Source organism: Agelaius phoeniceus, chromosome 1, assembly GCF_051311805.1.
Source record: "Agelaius phoeniceus isolate bAgePho1 chromosome 1, bAgePho1.hap1, whole genome shotgun sequence".
Classification (NCBI taxonomy): domain Eukaryota; kingdom Metazoa; phylum Chordata; class Aves; order Passeriformes; family Icteridae; genus Agelaius; species Agelaius phoeniceus.
This window is the reverse complement of record NC_135265.1, coordinates 67675665-67702353: the sequence shown is the minus strand read 5'-3', so window position 1 is coordinate 67702353 and position 26689 is coordinate 67675665. Positions and strand designations below refer to the sequence as shown.

The 26689-nt window shown below is 38.7% G+C and overlaps 1 long non-coding RNA gene across 1 annotated transcript in view; it reads left to right on the top strand.

The window, feature by feature from the left end:
- LOC143695790 (uncharacterized) overlaps positions 1–25664 on the top strand; it is a 47229-nt gene extending 21565 nt beyond the window's left edge. The window contains exons 2-3 of the long non-coding RNA XR_013185330.1: positions 897–1037; positions 25623–25664. This is a non-coding gene — a long non-coding RNA (uncharacterized LOC143695790). The remainder of the gene's footprint in view (positions 1–896; positions 1038–25622) is intronic.
- Positions 25665–26689: the final 1025 nt, after the last annotated feature.

Here is a 26689-nt window from a genome sequence, read left to right as displayed (position 1 = left end):
CAAAGTTAAAATCATTGTGATTTTGTTCCCCTCTATTACCATTAGGAAATATTTCACTGCTCTGATGGTTAGAAATCCTCCTGTAATTTCCAGCATAATTGTGGCTGGTTTATACCTATTTGTTTTTGTCAGCGCTGTCCTTCAATGTGAATAGCTTTCTTCCTCCCTGCTGCTTACCCCCTGATACATTTATAGACAGCAATCACAGCACCTCTTAGCCTTTGTTCTGCTCTGTTAAACATGCAGCGCACTGTTGGGCTCCTCTAATAAAATAGGTGTTCCTTTCCTTCAATTGTTTCTGTTCAGTACCTACTCTTTAAACTAATCGATCTTAAACGTGTTTGACCCCAATGGGGCTTCATGGTCTGTCTGAGTCCCCATGCACAAATCCTTAAACAGGGGCCATTGATTTTTTTTTTCTGCTTCTGGAATGACTGAACCTGATGCAGCACTGGGATAATACCCACAGTTTTCAAGGACCCAGTGCTGACCAGTGGTCATCCTGGTTGCTGCAACTGTTTCTTTCTACTCCTTCATGTCCTCCACCTGATGATCCCATAGTTTATGGGAAGAATCATCATCAGTATTTCTTGAAGGAGGGCAAGCTTGTAAGTTCAACATTGAAGTAACAGGCCCAGCCTGGTGCCCAGGTTCCTCTCTTAGGATGGGGTGACTTGACTCTGGAGATTCCCTTCTGTGTTGGCTGAGCAGCCAGACTTTGAGATCTCTGCCAGTAAGGTGGGGCTGCCATTTGAGATGGTATCACATTTATAATCATCACCAGTACCAGAGAGGCTTCTTCTGTCTCTTGTGTGGCTGCCTCTTCTGTGACAAGCCCTGTCTCTGGACTGTATATCAGCAGGTTCATTGACACTTTCCTAACTGCTTATTTCTAGAGCTGTTCCACCTGCTGAAAGTTCTGCATGAAATACAGATGTACAATTTCAACCCTAAAGCCTATGGAGTTGAAAAAGAGTCCCAAGTGATAAAAGAAGCACTGAGAAACAATGGACTTTACTAAAAAGAGCTTTCTATTGGTAAGTCTTTATTTTGTCGATGCCTCTGCTAAGGTTTTAACAAGAAAATCCTGCAAAAATCTCACACATACCACAGGTAAAAATCCTTTTTGAAAATAAGAATTAGGAACTACTGCATTTTATTTTATTTTTCCTATTTTAAATCCAAATGGACTATATCAGACTTTTTGGACTATGCCTATAGGAACAGCAGAGGCCACAGGATGTGGAAAACCAGTCTACTATGTTTAGTACATTTTTTTGAAATGTTTATTAGGGTTTTTTGTAAAGTAAATGTTGTCTATTAAAACTAAGGTATTCAAATTGTATAATGTAAAGTAAGAGACTAGAATAAAAAGTTTCAAGCAGGCTGTAGGAGAAAAAACCCTCTTAATTTATCATTGCTTTATTCTATTGTATTTATTACAAACTGTTTAAATTATAATTAATTATTGCTGTAATTAAATATTGTACATATTTTCAGGGGATAAAAATCAGGTAGAAGAGGATGTTTCTTAATTTTTGCATGACCATTTGTGGCAGTGTTCGCCAGAGGACTGTGCCTGTGTTAGGACCCTGCTTCTTCCCACTACATTTCCTGTCTGGGTAGTAATGCTACTTTGATGAGACATTTTATTTTATTTACTATAAGGAACACAGGAAAGTGTTTGGGAGCTCCTAAGAGCAGTCTCCAAAGTGGTTGCAAATGCTGTGCAAATGCTCACCTGCATAGTTCACACCTCCCTGTGAGTATGAGGAGTAGGAATGCTCCCAGGCCTGCCCATAACTCTTGTTCTGATATGCCTGGTGGCATGTGAGGACTCGTCCCCTTGTCACATCTCAGGCCCTGCCCTACCTGCATGTTCTCTGTACAAACAGCAAATCTGACCTGAAAGAGGGCATTGCTTTGAGTGGAGCTTGGGTCAGATGCCCTCCAGAAGTCCCTCATTGACCAAATTATATAAATCTATATAACTGATTATTGCTGGATTTCTTTTACCTTTCTCTGAAGCACCTTGGTGCTGTTTACTAAGGCAGAATATTGGACTAAATGGGTTTGAAATATCATCCATCCTGGCAAGTCTTGTATTTCCATGTGCAAACAGGATTTATTAGAAACTCAATACATATCGAATGTAGGTCTTCAGGGATCTCTTATTTACTTTGGGCAGGTAAATATTGAATTCTTGTGAATGGTATTTGACTCCATTTTGGAACATAAAGCAGAGGAGGTTAATAGAACAAAGAGAAGAAATCAACACCAGCAGTAAATGGTAACACACATTACTGAATATCCCCTTTGGACATTTCATGTTTTGCATAGCTGTACAGAGCAAACTTCATAGTATCACAGGCCTCAGAGAGGTAGCAGGACTGGGAGGGTGCTCTTGTAGTCTTGTCAGACTTGTTTGTGAGTTCCTTTCCCATGACAGTTATTTCAGCTATGTTTCTTGTCTTTTTGGAAAAAGTCAGCTAATATGGACTTTTTTTTTTTTTTAATCAGTTACAGGCCAGATGAAATCCTGGTGGTTGCAACTTTTCATGGCCAATGTAGAATGTCACTGGGAAGCTGAGGCACTTTGCAGGGTTTCCCACATCCACTCCAACATAAGGAGCAGGGAGGAATGGGAATGTAAGAGGTCTTAAGGGTTGCAGGTGCCCCACACCATGGCTGGAGCCAAGGGACCCAAGGATTTAACCTGGTGCTGCAGTGAGTTGTCTTTTTCACCCACTGGAGATACATTAATGACACTCTCATGGGAATATCAGTGACTCTGTGTGGGAATGGCTGGCTGAAGCAGCATCCATAAGATAGCTGTTCTCAAAATGCTATCATTTCTTGATGGTAGTTTTTCTTTCCCTTTGGGGATTTCCCAAAGGGAAAAGAAGGTTGAAGTTTCACTCCCCCTTGCACAAGTTTTAAGTGTCCTAGTGTCCCATGTGATATAAATATCTTTTTGAGATTGCTTATTACTGTTGGTAATATCATTAAAGGACTAAAACAGCTTCCTGCAAATATTTTTCAATTAATTCTTCCATTTTATTTCAATATAATGCATGCTTCAGTTGCTGAAGATTTCAAGTTTTTGTTGCATCTAAAGTAGAGAAAATGGAAATATTTGGACTCAGTGAGAAGTGTTCTTTCTACAAGTCTGTGAATCAGTAGAAATTGGTATAGGAAGAATTTCAACTCACACTGTTCTTTCAGACCTAGAGATTTGCAAACAAGTCCATACAAATATTACCATCCCATGCAATAAGTAAGATTATTTAAGGCAGGAACTATTGCTGACAAGATAAATAATGCTCTAAATGAAACTGTACATATCAGTTGACCTGCAGGATTTTTTATCTACCTTTTTTTTTTCCTAGTGAACACTACTACATTTAAAAATGTCCACAGGAAAGAAATGTTTGTTTTTACTGATTAAAATGTGCAGGCTGTCTTTTTAGCCTCCCTGCCAGTGTCATTCTTTGCTCTCTCATCACAACACAAAGAGACTCTGTTATTTACCCTGGGAAACAGGTGACTGAACTTATAAAAATCACTACAGGACAAGATGTATTGAGGCCTGGCACAGAATGACAAATTCTGGCGGGGTTTGCCAAGAAGAGACATATTGATTTTTAAATGATTAATAAGGAGAATATAATTGTATTTCATTAAGATGGATGGGATTTCATTTAGTCTGTCTTCTCCTTTTCCACTTCAGATGCGAAAGGAAATCAAGTCATCATCAGTGGCACCTTGTGTTAGCCTGCCATGGAAACGAGGTCATTGATTGAGTAAAAGAAGTTTCTGAGAGGCTAGCCTGGTCTTTAATGGAGTTACTCACATAGATAATGTGGCAAAGATAACAACACTTCGTTTCTCTCATTATTTTGAGAACAACCAAGACGATATTGATAACATCTCTGTTATGGATTCTGATGCTTTTCAAGTTGCATATTGTCTCAAGTAAATAGATTTGGATGCACAAATACCCAGGAATTATAATTTTTTTCTTTTGAATTCATTTGAAGACATTCTACTGTCTAAGACTGTGAAATTTATAGGCTGAAAAAGGGAGGCAATCAAAATCCTATAATCTGTATGTCTTGTAATTCTTATCAAGACAATCGTGCTCTTAATCATAAGTATGCAATTAACTTTTCAGTAGATTTTAATGTATTTTAGGACTGTGTTAAAATCAAACTTTTTCTTCCACTGCCACCTGAAATTGAGGGGTTTGTGAATTTTTTAAGCATTAGCTTAACAAATAGAAGGGAATTTCCTCTTCTATTGTCCAGTACATGTGCCCAGGATGCTAACTCATGTTACTTCTGACTGGCTGGTGGTTTTACTTTTCCAGAAATTTTTATTCTAGTTGTTGATATTATCCAGCTGCTCACATGGCAGTGTCCAAACTGCCTCTGAGGATGGTGTGTTAAGTAAAGTGGTTTTCATTGCATGGGCAGTTTCTGTGTCTGAGCATATCAGTCGTTTTTGGATCATCAATTACATTGATTACATTGCAGTTTTCATCAGAAGCTCCAGATAAAATATTGAAAATAGTTCAGTGATGGGTGAGACTGAATCAGAGGTATTAGGTATTAATTAATGAAAGATGAAAGAGTGTAGCAGTTAAGGAATTAAGAGGGGATGGAAGGAAGAACACATAAAGGTGATAATCATGTTCATACAAAGAATGCCTGCTCTTTTTAAATTACAAATATATTATAGTGCAACACAAAAATTACATATTATTTTCGATGCAGTTGAAGACATGAAAGACGTCAGTCTACTACTGCAGTTAGAGGAAGCTGGATTTATGGTTCAACAACATGAAAGTAGGTGAAGATGGAGGGGTGAAAACATGTATGATTAATTAAAAACTGATAAACCAAAAAGCTAATTTTGTATTGAACAGGTGGAGAACAGATTTTCATGTATCATAGATGAATTAATTATAGTGAAGTCAGAGTGACTACTCATGCATTCAGACACTGTAAACTGTAGTTTAAAACTACAGTTGACAATATACAGCATGTTATCAAGCCCATTTTCCAGGGAAGAATGCTGAGACAATGAAGTGGAGTGGATTATATTCTGAGGCAGGTTATGAAGGATCCATGAGTTTGTTCCTTGAGCTAGATATTAATTTACTGTAAGAATTTAAACAAAATGCTTAGAAGTCATGCTAAGGTGATGTTGGTATTTAGTTACATGTTTCTTGTGAGAATTAAACAAGGTTTTCCGTGCAGTTTCCTGTAAGAGTCAGTTACTCCCTGTAATGTGGAGGCACAAAAATATGTATGTATACATAGCTGATAATGGAGCTGGAGGGACACTTCTTTTTTGTATAAGCTAGAATTCTTGCTTCAATGGAGGCTGAGGAGACCAATTCTTGGGATATGCAAATAAGGGGAAAAAGTAGGAATGTGGGGTGGAAAAGGCAGACCACAAGTGCTTTCTATATCTACATTGATATTGGTTTCAAAACAATGTAGGAAAACTGTTTTAATGGAGTTCTTTGCTACCGTTGGGAGAGATTCCATAGTCATCTTGTTCTACCACTTCAAATATTTACTGTCTGTGAAGCCACAGTTTTAAAGCTTGGCAAAATTACCTTACCCATCTGAGCTTGTGTAGATTCCTCCAGAATGCTTGGTGGGGCTGTGCAGCCCAGGCCTATGCAACTGAAACTGTCTTGGATATGTGCAGCTGTAAAATGACCTCTATTGCATTTTGGAGCACAGTCTCAGCCTCCCAACCCTGTAGTGCTACCAAAGTACCCAGGAAATCACTTTGCTGATACACAATGCACTATGATTCTCTGATAGGAATTTGCTAACTGATATCCTGCTGGATAAGAGGAGATACATATACATTTTTAGAGTAGTACAGAATATCCTAATTCACTAAGGCATGACTTATCCTGACAGGTTCCTAATGAAACACCAAAAAAGGAACAAATCATGGTAAGCAGGAAAAGGAAGGAGAATGTGGTTTTGATCCTGGAGATGGACTGTGGTGACTACAGCAGAAATTTTCTAACAAGAATGTCCTCCAAAAGTAAAATGTGGGTTAAAAACCCCTTAAATTTGGGGTTATATTTGAAAGGGTCTCATTTAAAGCAGAAATACTACTATCAAAGTGGTGTCTATGATATGCTGAGGTTTGTATCTGGTTACTGTATCAATCAGGAAAAGTCCTGGAATCTGTGACTTCTGTCTTTGGGATTAATAGCTATGATGAGGCAGTAAGGGTAATTTCTCATTTCTCATTGCATAAATTTGTTGTAGATTTGAAAGACTTAAAATTCAAAGAAAGGATGGAATAATTTTGAAGACTGAAACCTTTCAGTGGTATGAGAAAAAACATGTAAGTTTGGCTTTGCTAAGGACATGTTCTCTGGTTTTGTCTCAGTTTTTTGGGATGTTCAGCATTTCATCTTTGACGATATTAATCTTTTTCTCAGAAAGATCTTATACTGTTCTATCTTAAATGTATGGACCCTCTCTGTATAAAAATTGTTTGACTGTGTTTTGAATCCAGAGCAGTGTTAATCATCACTTAATCTTTTTTCTTATTTGGTTAAATTATTTTGTTTTAGCTTTTCTTCCTTTTCCTTTCTTCTTATGAAGTCTATAAATATGCATTCAGGTCTTCTCTGTTTTGTTTTGAAAGGCTTTGGAAATGTCTGAGATGATTTCTCATCGGCTCTAACATCAAAACCAAAGGGATGAAGAAATTAGATATTTAACAAAGTCTTCATTTGTTCTGTAAAGTTAATTAGTCACTCTTGACCGTCAGATTAGATTAAAATTAAATATGGGTCAATTAACACTTGTTACTTTTGTTAGCTTCATTTCTGACCAGTCACGCTGAAATTATCACTGAAAGCCACAAGTTTATTTAAGTGGAAATTAGGATGCAGGATTAGCTTTCTTATTTTTACTAAAATACTACTGGTTTTTTGTTTTGTTTTGTTTGGTTTTCTTCAGAGCTTAAATCTGTTAATCTTTTTTTATTTTGGTCCAGTGATATATTTAAATATGAGGCAGAAATTTAGTGTCAGAGAAGACTCACACCTTTTTATTATGTATGAATAGATTGTTTCCCAAGCACTTCTTAACTTTAATGGTTAATAAACTCCCCTGACCAAACTTCATTGTTTACACGAATCACATACATTAGCTCTTAAGACTGTACTCCAACAATTTTCAAGTTTTGGAACTAAATCTTGCTCTTGATCCTTTACCCTGAATCAACCTTGTGCTGCATCTTAACAGAAGAAGATTGTATCCCTGATTTTTGCTTGTAATCAACAAGTTAGAGCCTTACCTTCTTTCTGGGTGTCCACTAGATCTGCTCACTTACTAGACAGTGCCTTTACACCAAGCAAACTTCTCAGGACTGCAGTTTTCCTCCCTCATATTTCTGACAAGCTAAAAGTCAGGGCAAGGTGTCCTTTCACTTTATCAGGAAAACAGTGCGCAAAATCAAACATTTGCCAATTTGATTACCACTTTCTCTGTTTTTACCTTCTGAGCTTGTGGGATGTTGCCATTATTGCCCTGGTTATTATGGATCCCCACTAATTAAAACATGCTTTTGACTTGTTAATATAATTTAAAACCAAACAAACTGAAGACAAAGCAAACAAACCCACTGTTTCAGGTTAGAAATTATTTTCAATGTTGGTATTATCTTTTTTTCTTTGAATGTTGCTCTGCTTTCCCCACCATTTTTTCCATTCCTTCCTTTCAGTCCATAATTTATTTTTATTGGTTACAGTAAGACTGCAGGCTTTTCTGCAGCTGAGCACAGCTGCTAATGTTTTGCTATTGATTCCACATGTTAGCTCAAAAGTGTATAATAATCTGTTTTAATCGCTGCCTTTGGCTTTTCCTCTTCCCACTCTGAGAAGTGCCCTCTGCCTCTGGCCTGGCATGGCCATAACCAGAAACTGATCCTAATTACATCAAACCGCTCTCTGCCAAAATGCCCAAATATCCGTAACGTGTTTGAATAACAACTGTTGGGAGACATAACTCCATCCGGCTCCCTGGAAAATGCTTCAAATTATCAACTGTAGATGTGCTGACAGAAAGAAAATCTTGTGGGCATGGTAGGAGGCTAAGCTACCTCTGGCCCAAAAGGGAATACCTCGGCAGTACAAATGTAATGCTATTTAAGTCCCCCCCTGCTTCAAATCCCTGCAGCTCTGAGGAAGCTCCAAATTATAACAGGGCTCCTAAGGGAACGGCACATAATCAGCCCTACTGAAAACATGTTGAATAGCGCTAAATAAATCCCAGGTCTAATTATGTTACTGAGGCTGCACGGGGACTGCGCATCTGGAAGTGCCCCCATCAAGTCCAGTGGTAGCTGCACAGTGAGGCACAGCCAGCTCCTCCAGTGTCTGTGCTAGCTCAGCAGCCATCTCCAGGAAGGAGCTGTGGGAGTCCCCTCACAGTGCAGGAGTAGCCCACATTAAATCACTGCTTATTTAACCTGTCAAACTCCTCTTCTTCGGTCTAGGGGCGGCTGCTGGGGCTGGTGTGAGGAGCAGAGCTGTGGCATTGGCTGGGAATGGCTCACCTGCTTTCTGCTCTTTGCTCCCCAAAACAAAGCCAGTCCTCTGCCAAGCACTCGGTACACAGAAATAATAGAATCAACTTGGGGTTTTGTCTGCAAATAAAGAGGGGGGTGTTTTGTTGGTGCAAGCAAGAGCTTTGCCACTGGTTTCTCTGGGGCTGTGTTTCAACTGCATTGGATCATGCACCAGTAAGCACTGGGAGAATTTGCTTAAAAGGCTCAGCACCTTGCACAGTCTTTTCTGTAGGAAATGAAACGGTTCTTCTTAACCTCAGGAAGTGTGATTCCTTATCCTAATAGGAGTGGCACCTTTCTCAGAAGCCCTTGCAGCTACTGTCATGACTTTAAGTTGCAAACACATACTACCTGGAGTAGACCTTGCTGTTGGTAGCTGACTCAGACTACATGGCAGGTGTGAAAATAAAGCCTCTTGTTTAGGATCCTGGATTTTCTTATGCTACTCTGTTTTTCATCAGTGATTCTGAAGAAAAATATCAGTGTACATGTATCAACAAGAGGTAGAAAAAGCTATTTACAACTATTTGCATTACTCTCTCTATATTTTTCTTATGTTCTGCTTCTGTTAGTTGGCTGTCAGAAAAGAAGATGACATACTAATTACTTTTGTAATTGTTATACCAGTATAGTGCTGGTAGTCAATATTACTGTGGTCTGCAGTCAGATTTCTGCATTGCTACATATTATTATGCATCAGTGATTCTTGATGATATATGAAGTGAATATTACTAGGCTTTCCAACTTCCTAAAGAGGCCTGGAAGCACCCTGAGAATCTGAGTGCTAATTATAGAGACCACAGAGACAAATTCTTTCCTCTTTGCTGCAGGAAACACTAGAAACCAGGAAATTTTGGATGGTCAATAGTAGCTCTGTTTAGTGTTTAGAAGAACTTGTAGAGAATATTTTGTATTGCTAAAATATATGGGGGAAAAAAAGACATTTAAATTTCTCTGTTCTATGGGATACATATAGCTATTCTTTGATAAAATACTCCTTTAATGTTGTGCATATGAAATCAGGTCTTTCTTTGAAGTCAGAAGGAAAAAGTAAGGAATTAAATTTCCTGTTCTTTGATTCTCCCCAAATTTAGATCATTTATCTTAGAACTTTATTAAAAAGAGGAATTTATTTTCTCAGGTTTTCCCTCTCCACGTGCATGTTTTTTCTTGTGGCTCATTGCATATAAATATATTCCTTTTTCTTTTCTCCAATCTGCAATTCTACTCCCAGTATTAAGAGTAATTTAATTTTTGTTTCAAAATATTTTGTTTCAGACCTTTGTTGCAGGACTTGATAGGCAAATTTCTATTAAAAAATAACTCAGATGCCTTCCCTACTTCTCTTGAAGTGACCACAGATTGACAAAAGCTGCTAGATTTGCATTCTGTACTCTCAAAAAAATGTTGCACTGCAGAAAATGCAGATTTTCTTTCATCTATGGAGGGCTGGTACCACATAATGTTTTTCTCTCCGTGCAGCAGTTTTTGGGCACAAATGGAAAAGTCAAGCTAGACCTTTTGAGTCTCACCTCTCTTGAACTTCACTCTAGTCCAGTGATACCTGCAGCACCTCCTGCCACCAATATTTTCTGCAGTGCTGTTTGAACTGTGTGCCTGACTAAACAAAAAAACTGCTGAGTTCCCAGAAATGAAATTTCCAAGTGGAAGTCTCTGAGGCCTTCAGGCTTTCTCCCATGGCTGCTTTTACTGATGAAAGCTCTGGTGATGACTGTGGCACAGTGGTGCACTGAGACCCCCAAGAAATTCACAGTTGCTCTGGAATAGTCACTGCTTAAATACCCAGTGAGAAGGAGTAGCAGGGGTAACATCCAAATCTTTCACCAGGGGCAGTCACAGTACAAGCAGGTGTTGCAATGCTCTTAAGCCTTTCAAACAAGGGGTGAGAAGTGTTTGGGAGCTGTAAGTGCTGGCCTTTCCTGCTCCTTGCTGATGCCCTGTGTCACAGCCAAACACAACCAAGGGAAAACCACAGAATTGCATTGGCAGGTTGGCCCCTCAGCAACCCTGACTGAGACACTGGAACTGCTCTCCTCCTTCAGCTCAGTGCTGCATGGGCTCTTTGTCTCCCCAGGCTTCTACAGAGCTGGTGTGTTGGCATGATGTACTGTCTCTCTCCTGACATTTAAAAAGAGTAAGGGGATGCTGACAAGGGGATGGAGCTACTTCTGCCCAAGGAACCCTGAGGTAAACCAAGGCACTTCAGCCCAGCATGGAGAGGGGAGAAATGTGGGTGAATCCAGATCTGCCTAACCTGTGGAAGAGTTAGGAGGTATCAGATGAAGCCAGAGTAGCCATTTCAGAAAAAAAAAAAAAATCAGTGTTCACAAAGGACACCGCAATGCACTGAAACTACCTGCTACAGGGTGATTGGAATCAAATGGTAGCACAGGTTCAATAACTGGATAACTTTATGGATAAAAAAGTATGGTGGTTATGGCAGACACATTTGTTGAATTAAACATCTCCCAGTTAAAAGGTGGTAAAGCATTTTGGAAAAGTACCTTTATATACAGCTTTTCCTGTTACTTGGTCCTTTCATCCCCTTTTGGCATTGTCAGACACAGGACACTGGGCTAAACAGACCCATGGCCTGATCCAGTCTGCTTGCTCTCAGGTGTTGCTATGCTTTCCTACAAATATGTCACATCACAGAAGGTCCACAGGGTACCTGTGGAGTTGCTTAGAGGAGAAACCAACATTGTTTATTTTCAAAACTGATCTGCTTACAGTGTGGCTTGTGCCATAAAGTAGTTTCTTTCCCAGACTAACAACTTCTCATCATTTGCAATGCTCTTGCCAGGACCCAGGCTTTCAGGAAGGGCCTCATGCTGCTATCCACTTTGTTAAACAGAAGTTGATTTTATATTTAGTGGTGCATGGAGTGTACAGATGAAACAAATCACTCCTATAGACTCAGCAAGATGAATAGGTCCTGTTGAAAACTAGCAAGGAAGGCTGAATGCAAGATTAATATGTAGTCCCAAGTTATGCTTCCCACAACTTTTATTGATTATTTGGTAAGTAAAAAAATCACACAATCCCTTATATAATTTAAACTAAAATTCTTGTGTAATCATTCTTAGAAGAAAATATTTGTCTGTGAGGAGAGCTTTTTTGACTGGTTCCTCTTTGAGGGGTAAGAGGTTTAAAAGCATCCTGACATCATTTTAGTATTGTTTGTCAACAAATTCTCAAAATAAGCACAGAATTCACAATTAGAAGAATTGGTCTGCTAGAGGCTTCTCCATCCTGGAAGGTTGTCCCAGGCAATAGGAAAGGGCATGTCATCTATTGGTTTCTCCCACTTCTAACTTTGATTTGTAACTATGAGCTGGTGACTCTTACTGTGAGACAGTAAACATCCCAGTTCTGAGAATGTGATGGAGAACTGGCATCAAGAAGTGTTCCAAAGTTCAGGGGCTGGACAAGGTATAGACTGCAAGCATGTACTGTGTTGTGTGAAGCTTTGATGTTTGAATGCTGTCCTGTGTTTTTTCCTCAGCTGCTTTGTAAATTACCTTGTTGAAGAGATGTACTTTCTGGGTTAGGGAAGATTCTTTCTCTTAGAAATCTTGTAGTAGCATGTAAATTGTCAAATGCACACAGAACAGAGAATTGCAATGTCTTCTCTTCTTTCCCAGTCAATAAGTAGTGCAATTATCATTCATTTGCTGTCTTAATTATATTTTTTTAAATTAATATGAGTGCTTTCAAAATCATCAATGCCTGGCTGCAGAGGGGAAATTCTGACCAAAATATGAATCTATAGCACGTCATCTAGAGGATGTGAAAAATTATATCCTGTAAGGTCCAATGCTTTGTATTGATCTTACAGAAGAGACAAATCTCATGGGTCAAAGTTGAAGTGATATGGACAAGAAAAATCAATAATAATTTTAAAAATAGACATTTTTTTCCTTTTCTTTTACTAATTCATGAAAAAAAGAACACCATAAGACTTGCACATTATTGATGTTTTACAGATTAATACTTTTTTTTTTTTAAATAATTATGTTTTGGAAAATATTTTGTGCCAGCATCTTGTTGGCAAAAAAGTATTTTCAAAGCTGAAATCAAATATTCCTACCCTAATAGATCTGGCTTCTGTTGTGGCATGGCTAGTACAAGGGTTTTTGGTACCTTGAACACATAAAAAATTACAGCTTTCCTTCTTTCTTCAGTAACAGTCAGAATTGCCTGTGACAGGATAAAAGGACCTCTGACATTCTGTGATGAATCTCACTGGCTGATTTCCAACTCTGATATTCCTGTCTCCCCAGGCCTTTTCCCATGTCCTCTGAAGGCAAAACCAGAAGGTAACAGGTACCTGTGCTCCAGCTAACTAATTTTCAGTCTGGTGTAAAAATGCAGTCCCATCTGCACTGCCATGGTAAGTAAAATTAGCTGAACAAACTGCCCAAATATTCCCTTTTCTACTGCTGCTCCTGAGACTGTAAGCACTAGTGGGCCAGGTAGGCTGTTGGAGATGCTAGCCCTTTAAGCAGTAGCCTCCAGAGCTTCTCTGAAATTATGTCTGCGCAAAATTATTTTTGTGCCACACTCCTCTCTATATTTACTGACTGCTTGTGCTAACTCATATTTGACAAATCTTAGTCTTTTTAGATGCAGAAAGATCTAAATTTTTCTTTGTTTTGTGCAAATAAAAGCAGATCCTCTGGGCTGTAATTTTCTGAAAGCTTTCTGTCACTGAACAAAGGTAGCAGATTTAGAGTAAAGCTGATTGCTTGTGAAACCTTGCAGTCACTGAGGCCCTTGATCAGGGCTCTGGCCACAGGGGATGGGAGAGGAGGCATACTGTCCTATCTGCCCTTAAACAGAGTCAAAATCTAGGAGAAATCTCCTTGGTTGAAAGTATTCCAGAGCTTCACTAACTCCTGGAGGCTGGTTTGGATTTGATCTAGCATTATTTCAGGTTTCAACAGGAAAATTTCATGCAGCTTTACCCTCTTACCCACTCTTTGCCAGCACACAGAAATTTACCTGAAAGCTGCTTAGCTTTATTCTTTCTCTCTTAGGAAAATCAAGCTATTGTGGAATTTTTCCATGTACAAATACTCCACCTCTACCAATAAAGATGTCCCTCTGTAGTGTTTTCCATGATACCCACTCATCAGTGTCCACCTTCTTGAATGTCTATGTGCTGCTTTGATCACATTAGTGTTTTTGTTGAAGATTAAAATGGAGGTTAGTGTTCTGCAGCATATGCCAGAAACAAATTTCCCTTGGCTGGCACCCTGGTGACAGCTTATCCATTTAAAAAATAAAATAAAGTTAGAAACCAGATTTGAATTATTTTGTGGAAGGGTTCAGAAAAATGCTTCATATCCATGTTCCTTCTTTCAGTAAATACTCCCAGTATTTTGCTCCTTCCTACGTCTTGTGTTGTGGCTTCTTTGTTGAAGAGAATGAAAATCCACCTTAAATAATAACAACATTTAACAGCAGTTTAGTTAAAATCCTCAAAATACTGTACTGAATAGACCACTGTGGAAGGTGTCAGTCATCAGGAGTGTTTTGGCTCCTCCTAAGAGACTATTGAAAAAAGTGTGCCTCGTACCTTTGCACTGGAAAACTCAACAACTAGAGACCGTGTGCGTGGGGGCTGGGAACAGGGTAGGAGAATCTCACACACCTAATCATAGTCTTTAATATTGCATAATGCATATTAACCATTAAAAAACCAATTGTTTAATTTCTAGACTCTTCTAATTGAACATTAGTCACACATTCTCCCTTGCCCTTGACTTGCTGTGTTAAAAATCATGACCCTAAAAGTGCTTATTTGAATATTCCATAATTAAGGAGACACTTGGTCCAGGAGTGTCCTTTCAGCAGCAGACATCCCTTTAAGTGAAGGGTTACACCAGTGTAGCCAGTGGCAGAATCCAGCTAAGAGTATATAGAATCATAGAATTCTTCAGTTTGGAAAAGAAATTTGAGTCCAACCAATAGCCCAGCACTACCAAGTCCACCACTGGACTGTGTTCCTGAGTGCCACATCTACTAATTTTTTTAACACTTCCAGGAATGATGATTACACCACTTCCCTGAGAAGCCTGTTCCAATAACTGACAACCCTTTCAGTGAAGAAATTTTTCCTAAAATCCAATATAAATCCCTCCTCCCCCTCCACCCCCAGTTCAACTTGAGGCCATTTCCTCTTGTTCTATCACTTGTAACTTGGGAGAAGAGACCAACCTGACAACACCCTCCTTTCAGGCAGTTTTAGAGAAGAATAAGGTCCCTCTTGAGCCTCCTTTTTTCCAGGCTAAACATCCCCAGCTCCCTCAGCTGCTCCTCATAGGACTTGTGCTCCAGACCCTTCGCCAGCTTTGTTCCCTTCTCTGGACATGATCCTCAATGCATGTCTTGCTGTGAGGGGCTCAGAACTGAACAGAGGATTCGAGGTGTGGCCTCACCAGTGCCAAGTACAGGGGTAAAATCCCTGCCCTGGTCCTGCTGGCCACACTGCTGCTCATACAGGCCAGGATGTCCCTGGCCATTGCCCTGGGCACCCGCTGGCTCATGCCCATCCACTGTCAACCTGCACCCCAGGTCTTTTTCTGCTGGGCATTTGCCAGCTGCTCTTCCCCAAGCCTGTAGCATTTAAAAAGTGCAGTGGGAGGTGGATGGAAGGAGTGTAACGGAGCAGATTGAAATGGAGAAAGAAAAACAATAGGTACAAATTTCTACCAGTTTCCTCAGGCATCCATAGCAGCTGCTTAATGATACATGTATCATTATATCTTGGAGTAGTTGGAGGGCAGAAGCAGACTTGATTACACTACAGACAATTGTTTCACAATAATTCTGGACCATTTTTCATTAGCTGTCTCCCCTCACAGCGAAACAAGGGATAATTTTTTTCCTAAAAAATCTTATACCTCTAGAAGGTTGTCCAACAGTTAAAGATTTTTAATAATTCATCATGCGAAACATCTTGGACTAAATACTAAATTTCCCAGCAATAACAACAAAAGATGAATGAAAGGAGCTGAGGTTAACTTGCTCTGATAGAAACAAAAGGGTAAATAAAAAGAACGATGCTATCACTTTTCCATGATTTATCAGTACACTTTTATTACGCCCTCTGCTTTGACAAGTTTTGTCACTCAGTCTGTTGAGCCAAACCAGTTCATTCCAAGGAAGCTGATTAAGTAACTGATTAAAACAAAGAAGCAGATTTGTCTGCCTATAATCATTTACCATGACACAGGCATTAGGTGGCAGCCCATATTTGTGAGTGCAGCTGCTGACATTACCTTTCACAAAAGCTAAGGGCTTTTGGTTTTGATCACCTGTCCTAGACCAGCAAGCCCCAAGGTGATATGATGTAGTAATGTGACCGACAACTTTTATGCCAATTACTTTGTTCTCTTCCTTTTGAAACACCTTTAAAAATAAATGTTTCATTCATAGTAACATTTATGTGTGGTACTCTTGACTTCATTAGATGGACTGAATGTATCCAGCTAGGAGCAAGGAGCAATTTGTAGGAAGAGAAGCCTTGGTAATTCTTTTAGGTCTGCTTCCCAAGACACATACTCTGATTGCTCCACCTTGGCTTTCCATGGGTAAAGCAGGTGATGGTGGCAGTATGCATAATTTTCAATTTGCTCCTAAAACTTGTTTTGGGAGCCCGAGGATGCAGCTGGATCCCTAGGATTTACCAAAGCATATTGAAGAAGTGAAACTAAAGGAACTGAGAGTGAGAGACTCAAAACAACATCTGTGGTTTTCAGTATGAGATAAGGGGTCTATCAGGCTATCTAGCCACCTGCCATGGAGTGTGATTAGCCACAACAGGCTCTTCCAGTGAGATATTTTGAGTATGGCTGTGATTGGTTTAGTACTAGCTGCCTGCCTTTTTAAAATGCCTCAACTCTGGAAGTCAAAGCAAGAGGCCATTGCTGTTCAGGATCTCAGTGATCCTGGACATAGGCAACCTGTCCAGGAATTCTATTTCCAAAATCTGGTCTTGTGAGCAAAATGATGTGAAGCAGCTACTGCAAATGGCAAAAATTATAAATTTTGATTCTCTGTCTGCAAGAAGAAAATACATTTTTCTTTCCTCAAAGCATCACAAATTTTCAAATTACAGGAAAAAATCTTCTCGTCTTTAGATACTGAGTCCTCAAAATACTTAAACGAGAATATATGTACAAAATGTATTCACATTCCCTACTTCATCTTGGTAATCAACAAAATGAAAACTACTTCTGAATATAAAGCCACTGGAATTTGGAAGCGCTTCTTAAAACTGTTGGCTTAGCAACTGATTCTGAGATCAAATGTGTTCTGAAATGGTGGATCCTGCACTGGTCACTGCTTTGCAACCCAGACACTTCTCTAATCTTACTCAATTCATCATTGCCTTGTTTGAAGATTGCAATTTTGGTAGGTTTTCAGAGGAAAAGAGGATAGCAGCTAACTACAGAACACAGCAAACTGTAAAACATCCTGCTATGTTCACTTTTACATTGCCCTAGCAATTGATGCGGTTTCTTCTCTTGCCCTGTGAGGTACAGCTTTAGTAAAGCGTTGCCAGATTCAAGTCAGGAGGCCTCTGCTGGCACTGCAGAATGACAATTCTTATCTGTTTTCTATAGCCTGACATTTTCAGTAAGGCCTGGAAGGTTTGGTTAATAGGGTTTGTCAAAAGGGAGCTACAATATAAAATGTTGAAATATGGAAGGAGAGCATAGCAGAGAACCCGTGTCACGTTAAATGTTACCAAAGCAATTTTTAGGAGACTAATTATTCACAATAGGTAACTAAACTGTAAATCTCTATTACAAGTGGGGAATTGAATGTGAGTTTCCTTGGAAAGCAGTTCTGAAGTCTGCTCCTTTAATAGCTAATGCATAAGGGAAAGGGTAGATATGCCAGAGGCTCTGGAAGATGAGAGGTCAAAGGATGAATGGACAATAACTCCTGGATTCATTCCCTCTGCAAGTCCTAAAAAGACATATTTGCATTATAAAATGCCTGATAGACTTTTTTTTAATTGTCTGATATTGAAAGAATTCTGATGTAATAATTCTTCATGACTATTGATAACTAGAAAAGGATAAAGGGACAGACATCTAAAGAGGAGCTTCTATATATGCTTAGGCATTGCTAAGCTATATTTTCAAAGAACAGTGATAATCAGGTACTTCCTAAAATTTCATGTCCTGCCTTTTGGGTGCAAAGTCCCTTCTAGGATGGCAATTGCACTTGCTAATGTCCCTGTGAAATGCTGTGCCCTATTACCTGAAATAGCACATAGTGGGTAATCTGTGTCCTGAGGCAGTATTTGTTCTTGTCCTTTCTCTTATGAGGCCTTTTGTGAGAGGAGTGGAAAGGTAGTGGACAGTGCCTGTGACAAGAGGCTTTCTGACATATTCTTCTGTGGTGGTTCATGCAACATTTCTGATTTCTCTTCTCTAGATGCTACGCAGCCTTACGGATCCCTTTGGATGTTTTTATTTATTACTAAGTAGTTTTTAATAAGTAGACAGTGCATTGTGACTGAAACTGCAGGTCTTACTATAGTTTCCCGTATTACCTCTGCTCTGCCTCTTTATTATTGTTTCTGCAATAAATTACATTTGCCCTGTAAATATATGGAGACTTGCCAACACAAGACAACTGCTGTGCAACTGAAAGTGTATTCTTGAGTAATAGAGATGTAACTATACTACAGGTTGTGTGAACTCCACTTTCTGATTTAAAGGGTATCATACAGCTCATTAGTAAAGCATACTTAAAGAAGCTCTTGCTTCTTTATGGAAAAGTTAAAAAGCAAAACTGCTCAGGAAGATAATTTCCTTCTTGGTGTCTATCTACAGCTGTAACAGTTAAGAAATGAAGTAAGGTTGTCTCTGGCAAAGCATATGCTCATAAGTGGGGCTCCAAATCTTGGAGGAGTTGGGTATTAATGAGGAATGTTGATGTCTCAAGTAATTGCATTAGACATGATTTAAATGTAGACAGGATAAAGGAGAGATGGATTTCTTTTTTCTTCTGCTTACAAACAAATTTGTAATTTTTTTAAGATCTTACCATATTGCAGAAAGTTTGCAAATTCCATTATTCCTTGCCATAAACATGAAAATGTTCTTTTTGCTTTTTTCTATTGATAGCCAGCAGTGATCTGTATGACTGGTAAAAAACAAACCCAGAACTTTTGACTAGGCAGTGACCATGGTGACACTCTGTATTATGATGGTGGAAGGTCCTGCTACCTACAAATGCATTTGTCTAGTTGATGAATTCTGTGGACTTCAAGCAATAGACCAATTCCTGTTGCCTGGCCGTGGGTTTAATCTGTGCTTCAGGACTTCATAGGTTTGGAGTATTTTCAAGTACTGTGCTCTGACAGGCAGGATGATTCTCTCTGTTCTACTGCTATTTTGGACATAACTGCAGCAGGCTGGTTATAGCTAATGTGCAGTAACTCTGTGCGGAGAAGCCTTTTTCCCTGTCTTAGAAAGCACAGAGTGATGAACTGCATGCATCAGACAGTCACTGCAGATCCACACAAAGTGGATATTTCTGGAGCTGACTTGTTTATTATGCACCTCTTGTTATGACTTGTGAATCTTAACATATCAAATTTATTTGCTTCACTGTACATCTAAACTAGGACTATTCATGTCTACAGAGTCATGAACAGAAATACAATAGCTCTTGTCCAGGGGAGTCTGTCTTGTATCTGTATTTAGAGAGCAGCAAGTGGATTGTTACATCAAGGAATGAACTATCAAGGAGCTGCAGATAGGAAGTGTGGACTGCTTTACTAGTGAAGTAACTCTGTGCGCAGAAATGTTCCTAGTTATTAAGCTGTTTGCACTCTCATACTGTAGATGATTGTCAGATTTATTCTAGGAAATCTCTGATCTGGTGAGCCTTTAGATCAGCCTCATAACTTCAATATCTTTTTTTAGTAAGGTTGCTTATTTTTTACCTGCAGCAAAACTACTATTAGTATCTGTCATATATTAACAGTAATTATGCATAAGTGTGTGTTTAATTCTTTCTGTGCACTTAATTTTCATTTATTAGAGTGGCATAATTTTATGTGTATTAATTCTAATTTAAAAGATTGGCAGTCAAATTGTACAGGACAGTATAGCAATAAGGAGTACAACAAAATAAGTACAAAAGCAGAAACAAAATTTCTTGAATTTGAGTAAGATGTGATTTGCTATGCAATGGAGCAGTTCCATCAGAGTTGCAGGACAAGGGAGTGCTTCATAGGTAGTCTGCAATAGGTGGTTGCTACAGCAATAAAATATGAAGAGAGGCGTGTAATAGAGAAAAGATAAGCTTAGAGTCTGATAAATGGAGAGTGAAACAGGGGATTAAAGGTCTGACCTTCTCATGATAGTCTCCAGTGTTTTCGTCTGAGTAAAGTGTAGAGATTCTCTTCCATCCTGGTTTAGCTCGGGTCTCTGAAATTTCCAGAGATGTTGGGACTTCACAGAATATGTGGAGTTGGAAGGGACGCACAAGGATCATCATGTCCAACTCCAGGCCCTGCACAGAATACCCTAAGATTCACACCATGTCCCATAGAGAGCTGTCTATACATTTCCTGAACTCTGCTAGGCTGGTGCTGTGACCACCTCCTTGGGGAGCCTATTCCAGTGCCCAAACACCCTCTGGGCGCAGAACCTTTTCCGGATACCCAGCCTAAACCTCCCCTGACACAACCTGGGCTGTTCCCTTGGGTCCTGTCACTGGGCACTATGGAGAAGAGATCAGTGTCTGCCCTTCTGCTTCCCCCCTTCTGTCAGTGCAGGGGCCAGAGGCACAAAAGGGCATATTTGCAGAGCCTTCAGTTGTAAGAAGTGCCTTTCCAAGTGCCTTTCCAGCAGAGGACACAGAGAAGAGGTGAGGATCTCATTGCTGAGTGCTTGGGAAATCTATCTGATGCTCTTACACAGCCATTGATACCTTGATCATACCTTGATCTGTGTTAGTTCTCAGACCTGTGTTGCACCATTTGGGAGTCAAATTCAATTTCACTATTAAAGGATTCATACATATTATTATACAGTGAGGAACTGGTAATTGATGGGGAGGATGAAAATGGGGATTCCTGGCTAATCCTTTTTCTAATATTTTAAGGCTTTGAGGCCGGACAAAAGGGGTCTTTTACACTGGATTTTAGCCTATAAATGTGAATGCAGTAAGAATTCTGGACATACTATGGGCTATGTTATCTGAAAAAAAAATTAAAAAATAAATTATAAATATGAAGATTTCTAGGAATTTATGGATGTAAGGGCTATTTCTTTTGCTTTATTTTTTAGAGCTTTGAATTTATAACTGAGTTTAAGCAGCTCTCTTGCACAAGTGATTTTCAAGTGAATACTCTTTTGTTTGAGAGCTTTGGACCAGCTCAATTCTTGAACGTTAATATAAAATATTAATATGGTTTCTTTTTTTCCTCACTTGACTTGATTCTATAAGAACTGCTGCAGTTTGATTATCATGTAACTCTTACTAAGTGTTCAAGAAACATCTTGGTGCATCTTCTTTGTAAGAAAGCGTATTTTCTGGAAGATTCTTTCAAAAGCAAAGATGCCTGGTGGTGCAACTTTTTTTATTTGTTTGTTTTATTTGTGGCAATTTTACATTGACTAATGCTTGCATAAGCTCCATCTGTACCATCTTTTTTTTTGGTGAGGAGCCCTGTCAAGCACCAGGTCCCAGCAGTGATAAGGTGTTAAATAGGCTGTGGATGAAAAAAACCCAAAATGTTTCCAGTGATTTTCCTTGCTTTCATTCTAGACACTCATTCAAAAGTTTCTTAGTAATTTGCTCAGCAGTCTAAATGTATGCAAGGATAGGAAAATTAAATTTTCTCAGAGCTCTTTGGATTAAAAGTGACTTCCTTCCCTGTAAAAAATGTCACAGAACAGTGAAATAAAATTTCTGAAAAAACTGTCACTAGTCATAGAGTTGTGGTGGAGTCAGCTCACTCCAGAAATATCACAGAACATGCATGGGGGAGGTGGAGCCACTGGGGTGCTGCTGAATACTTTCTGGTATAAAGTACCAACATTAATATGAGATTTTCCTAAACAGGTGCTTCCTCTTCTTCCTCCAGAAGAGGTTGTAAACCACACTTCTGTCTTTTGAGACCAGCACCTACTAACATGTTTTGGATATGTCCTTTTATTATAGGGAGTTATTAAAATGTAGGATTATAAATTGCTTTGCTAGACATTACTATCTATATTAAATGATTTCTATATACTTTAGAGAGAAAATTTAGGCACAATTGCCACTGCTATCTCTGGTGCAAACCATCAGCTACAGCAAATAACTGTTTTACTACAGAATTATGTATTTCAGTGGATGGTTAAAGTTCATTCATTGTAGCATGATATAAACATACAGAATGACTGAAATGGAGGGAAGAGTGTTCTGGGTTACATGGTTTCTCTTTCTTTATTTAGGCTCATACTATATTTTTTAGTATATTTAGTTGCAGAAACAGTAACCTAGTTTTTAAAATAAACTTTGCCTGGGACTAGAAGCAAAGGGCAGAAGATTTTTACAAGCCATTTACATTTCTTTTCCAAAAATGACTCAGTAGTTTGCATTCTCTAGGAAGAAATTGCTTTTTCCCCTAAATAAGCCATCACATTCAAAGTTGATTTGTTCCAAGGAAAGGAGCTGAAATTAGTTACTGACATGCAATAACTCATTTCTTATTTTACCAACAGTAATTAAATTGCCTGGAACTGTTGTCATTTAACAGCTTATTAATTGACTAATGTGCATTACTTGCATGCAGGCTATAGGTAAAATCCAAGGATTAGGAAAGGAAGAAAGAGAAAAATAACCTCACTGCTTTTTGTGGCCATCATAGATGAATGATTAATTTATTTCTTAACATAGTGTCATTTTTGCAAACATTAATAGGTTAGATTTTAAAGATACAATTTTGTCAGCAATAGTCCTAAAGAAGGAAATGGTAGTCAACTAGTAATTCTTTGGAGAGGAGAAAAATGAATAATTGGTTCTGCTTTCTTTTAGCCATATGAAGGTTGTATAACATTTTCTTCCTTATAAACCAATGATTTCTGCTTGGATCAGTATTTACATTATAAAATTCCTTCCTCTAATCCTATGATTGGCCAAATATTCTGAAATTTTCCTTCTTTTGTTCCACCAACATGCAAAGAAACTTTGTCATATGCATCAGGGAGTCTCAGCCTAATAGAACTACACACAAAAGTGGTTTTAGGCAAGTTCAGCAGCTTTGATTGTGTCCAGTCAAATATGATACATTCCAGAGCTGCATTAGTGGCCTATGTGGGGGAAAAAAATCAATGAGGTCAACATCTAGGTCCCAGCTGAGAATAATCCATTTCATAAAAATAAACTGAAAAGTTCTCAGTCATCCCAGTAAACTCTAATTTATAGTGTTGGGGGCTCCTAACAGGGTCTATGACTGTGTGAATAGACAGGGAAACATGGGTCAAGTTTTTAAAGGAAGAAATGTGAGATGGGCTTTTCTGAATTACCCAACCATCAAGAGACTTATAACAATAGTGTCATTCTAGGAAACTGGAAATAATCAATTAGAAGATGTGGGGAGGGAAGTGAATTAGTTATGTGACCTGCCTAAATGAGAGAGCAGCATGGAAATTCAGTCCAATGAGGTAGCAGTTGAGACACTGATGAAAAAAACCAAATAATATGGAAGTCATTGTATAGGGCTACTCAGAGGATGAAGGCAAATGGAATAGCTCCAGGACACAAAGCTGAAGAGACCATCCATATTGCTCAGTTTATAAACCATTGCTGGGAGTTGTTTGTCCAAATGCAGGAATCAATAGTGCCCGTATCTCCATCTGCTTGGCTTTGCAGGTCTGTGATAAAAATCAGGCAATTCTTAGTACTGCTTTTCCTCTTTCAAGGCACAGCAGGTGAACTGTAAGCACTCTGCAAGTGCTTCCTTTTCTGCATTGAACAGGAAGGGAGTCTGTACCAGCAGATGGGATGTAGGGACTTCCACTGTGGATCTGTGAAGTGGGAGAAGATTAATCCCATGTGGAAGTACTTGCCTGATATCTGGGGACTTGGCCACATGCTTGGTTCTTAATTGTCACTGAACCTGCACCAGGCCCAAAATATGGTGGTGGTTTTAGGGTCACCATCATTCCTGTTGTTCAAAAGCAGGCCAGGGGTAAAGTGAAGGCTTTGCATTTTTGTGATCATGGTGCAGAGAGAAGGAAAAAACACTGAGCGTGCAGTCAGACTCCCTGGAATTCACTAGGCTGTCTTTCAAAGCGCAACTTCATGTAAGTCCATAACGTGCTTGTTTTTATTTCAATAAAACAGTAATTTTGACAATAACTAAGTATGTCTGGCAGAATAGATGGGAAGGCTATGAAACTATTAATAACATTTGGACACCTCCTGCACTGTTTTAATGCATCACAAGTTAGCACAGTATTGATTCAGTATCAAAGTTCTGAGAAACAAGCCTCTTACCAATATCTAGGATCCGATGTTGTAATTGAACTAGAAAATGTTAGATTTCCAGCATTACTGCTGAGAATTCTTCCCAATAAATGTGTGTTTTCCACTGGGGCTGAAATCACTGCAAGTGTTAGTTTTAATTTTTTTCCTTTTTGTATTTTTTCTCATCATACAGGTTCCCTTTCTCCCCCCTGTGTGTAAAATAAACATAATGGGGCCAACTCTTGCATTTTACTACCTTGACTTGTGGGAACATCCTTTCACATACTTGGGCTAGGTAATTAAATCTTTTGTGGAAGAATTAAACTTTGTAGAAAGGAAAATGGGTGGTATTAGAAAATACTATGTAGGGAAAGAGACCCCGTAGGAATCATGGGCAGAAGAAACCTTGTCAGTGTGTGAGGAAAGAGGAGGAAAGAAAAAGAGAGGCATTGTTATGACACTGAAGCACAAGGAAGAATCAAGACTTATTACTTAAATGAGAAATGAAATAGTTTGAAGGAGGGAAGCCTGAAGAATGGATGTGTGTGTAATGGCTGTAATGAGTGGGTGCTGGTATATCAAAAACAGATTGTACACTGGTTTCCATTTATGTGCCTCCTTATTTCAGCATGTCCCCCAGATTTGCATATTGCTTTTATTCAGTATCTTACATCTACCTCCAGAGTTTGTCAGTAAAACTGAACAAATGCAGAATACACCTTTTTTATTTCCAAAGCTCATTTTGATTTTTCTTCTTAGGTCTAGGATCACATTAGTCTGGTTTCTTTCAGGATCATAAAAGTAAGACAAAATGTTGATTTAATTTTTTTTTTTTTTTGTTTAGTATCCTTGTCTTTGTTAGATGGCAGTGGTTGTTAATTCATGCAGTGCACCTGCATCTACAGAAGAGTGTCATTATTTCTTTCCTGGTAAGTGGCCTCAAGTACAACATCCTGCAAGGTAAAAAGCCTACTTTTGTTGGACAGCAGAAGACAGAGCTATGTAGAAGGGGTAAGAGGAAGGAAATAGAGCGTTAGGAATGTCACTGCCACTGCAGTAACACCTCTTGTCAAGTTACATCAGTTAATTTATCCAAAGTATCTCAAAACTCCATTTTTTCTTCTAGTCTGTGAACTACCAATGCTGGCATGGTATAGAGGCATTTCCCTCCCTGGTGGCTTTTCAAAGTGCCTGGATTTTCCTTTTCAGAAGTTATGCTGCTTTTGTTGAGAGTATGTTTTGTGTGAAAAGATATGCTGAGTGCAGAAAATCTTATTTCTGGTAGGAAGCCAACAGTTCTTCTTCTTATCCCTATGTGTTCATGACATAGTTAATGCCAAGTGGCTGAAAAGCCACAGCTATAAATAACTGGCTGGTTACATGTATTTTGTTCTTTGATTGTTTTTCCATAGCTAATTATGTATAACAAAAATAACATGTCAAGTGTGGATGACCTAGAAGTTATTTATCCTTTTTCTTATTCATCCTAGATGGCTTCTAACCAAGAATAAAATATACCAGCAAACCACAAGTGGCAAAATCTGAACCTGTAAGTACCTATGATCTACTTTAGATACATGTTTAGCATTTAAAATGGAAGTGACACTGGCTTCACATCATTGTACACATCAAAATTTCAAAATCTGAAGAATTTTTGAACCTCCTATGATTTCTAAACAAGTATGGTTCAAAAAACATTCAATCTTTCTGACTGATTGGGCTATAGAAAAAAAAGAATGTCAGTGGTCAGTGGTAAAATTTTGTTCTGTACCAAATGTATCAAAAAGATACAGAAATTATGAATTGTCTGGATCAAAAGTAGTTCCCAAGGCCATCTGGCATATCATCAGGCTCTGTGGTTCTCCATAATGCTGTAGAGTTAATCTACTGTCTCATTAGAGTAGCTGACAAATCTCATTGAAAAGTACTGCAAATCTGTATATCTCTCAGCTGTAGGAGCACAAGGGCAAGTAGAGACAAATATTTCAAGAAGTTACCTTAGTAAGGATGCCAACCTCCTGACAAAAATACTAAAATAAGATTTATGTTTTGGTGGTTATGGTTAATGTCACAGAAATTTATGCTAAAACTAACTTCTCATACTGGTGTATGCACTTTTGGACTACCACACCAGTCAGCTTGAGCATTCCATTCCACATTGAAACAGGTTTTAGATAAATGGAGAAACATAACTTGAAATTTTCTAGTCACAGATCTGAATGCCTTGCTCTTTCAACTGCAGAAAAGCTATTCTAAAATACTTTTGAAATTTTCCATTAAATTTGGGCATATAAAAGTAATTACTTGACTCTGCCTTTACTTGCTTCTCATTTCTCATCTATTTACGAGACAGAATGTCATTCCAGTTGCAATGTCCTGGTAGAAGTACCTGTGCATGAGAATTTGTACTTGTAGCTGCTGATCCTGTGGTGACATAGTTCTATGTGTCCATAACATCATTATTATCCTAGACACTGCCAGACATTTGTCTGCATGTGCCATTGTTGCTGGGACAGGGGTCTTGTCATTTCAGGAATGGTCTGATGTGTTGTTGTTC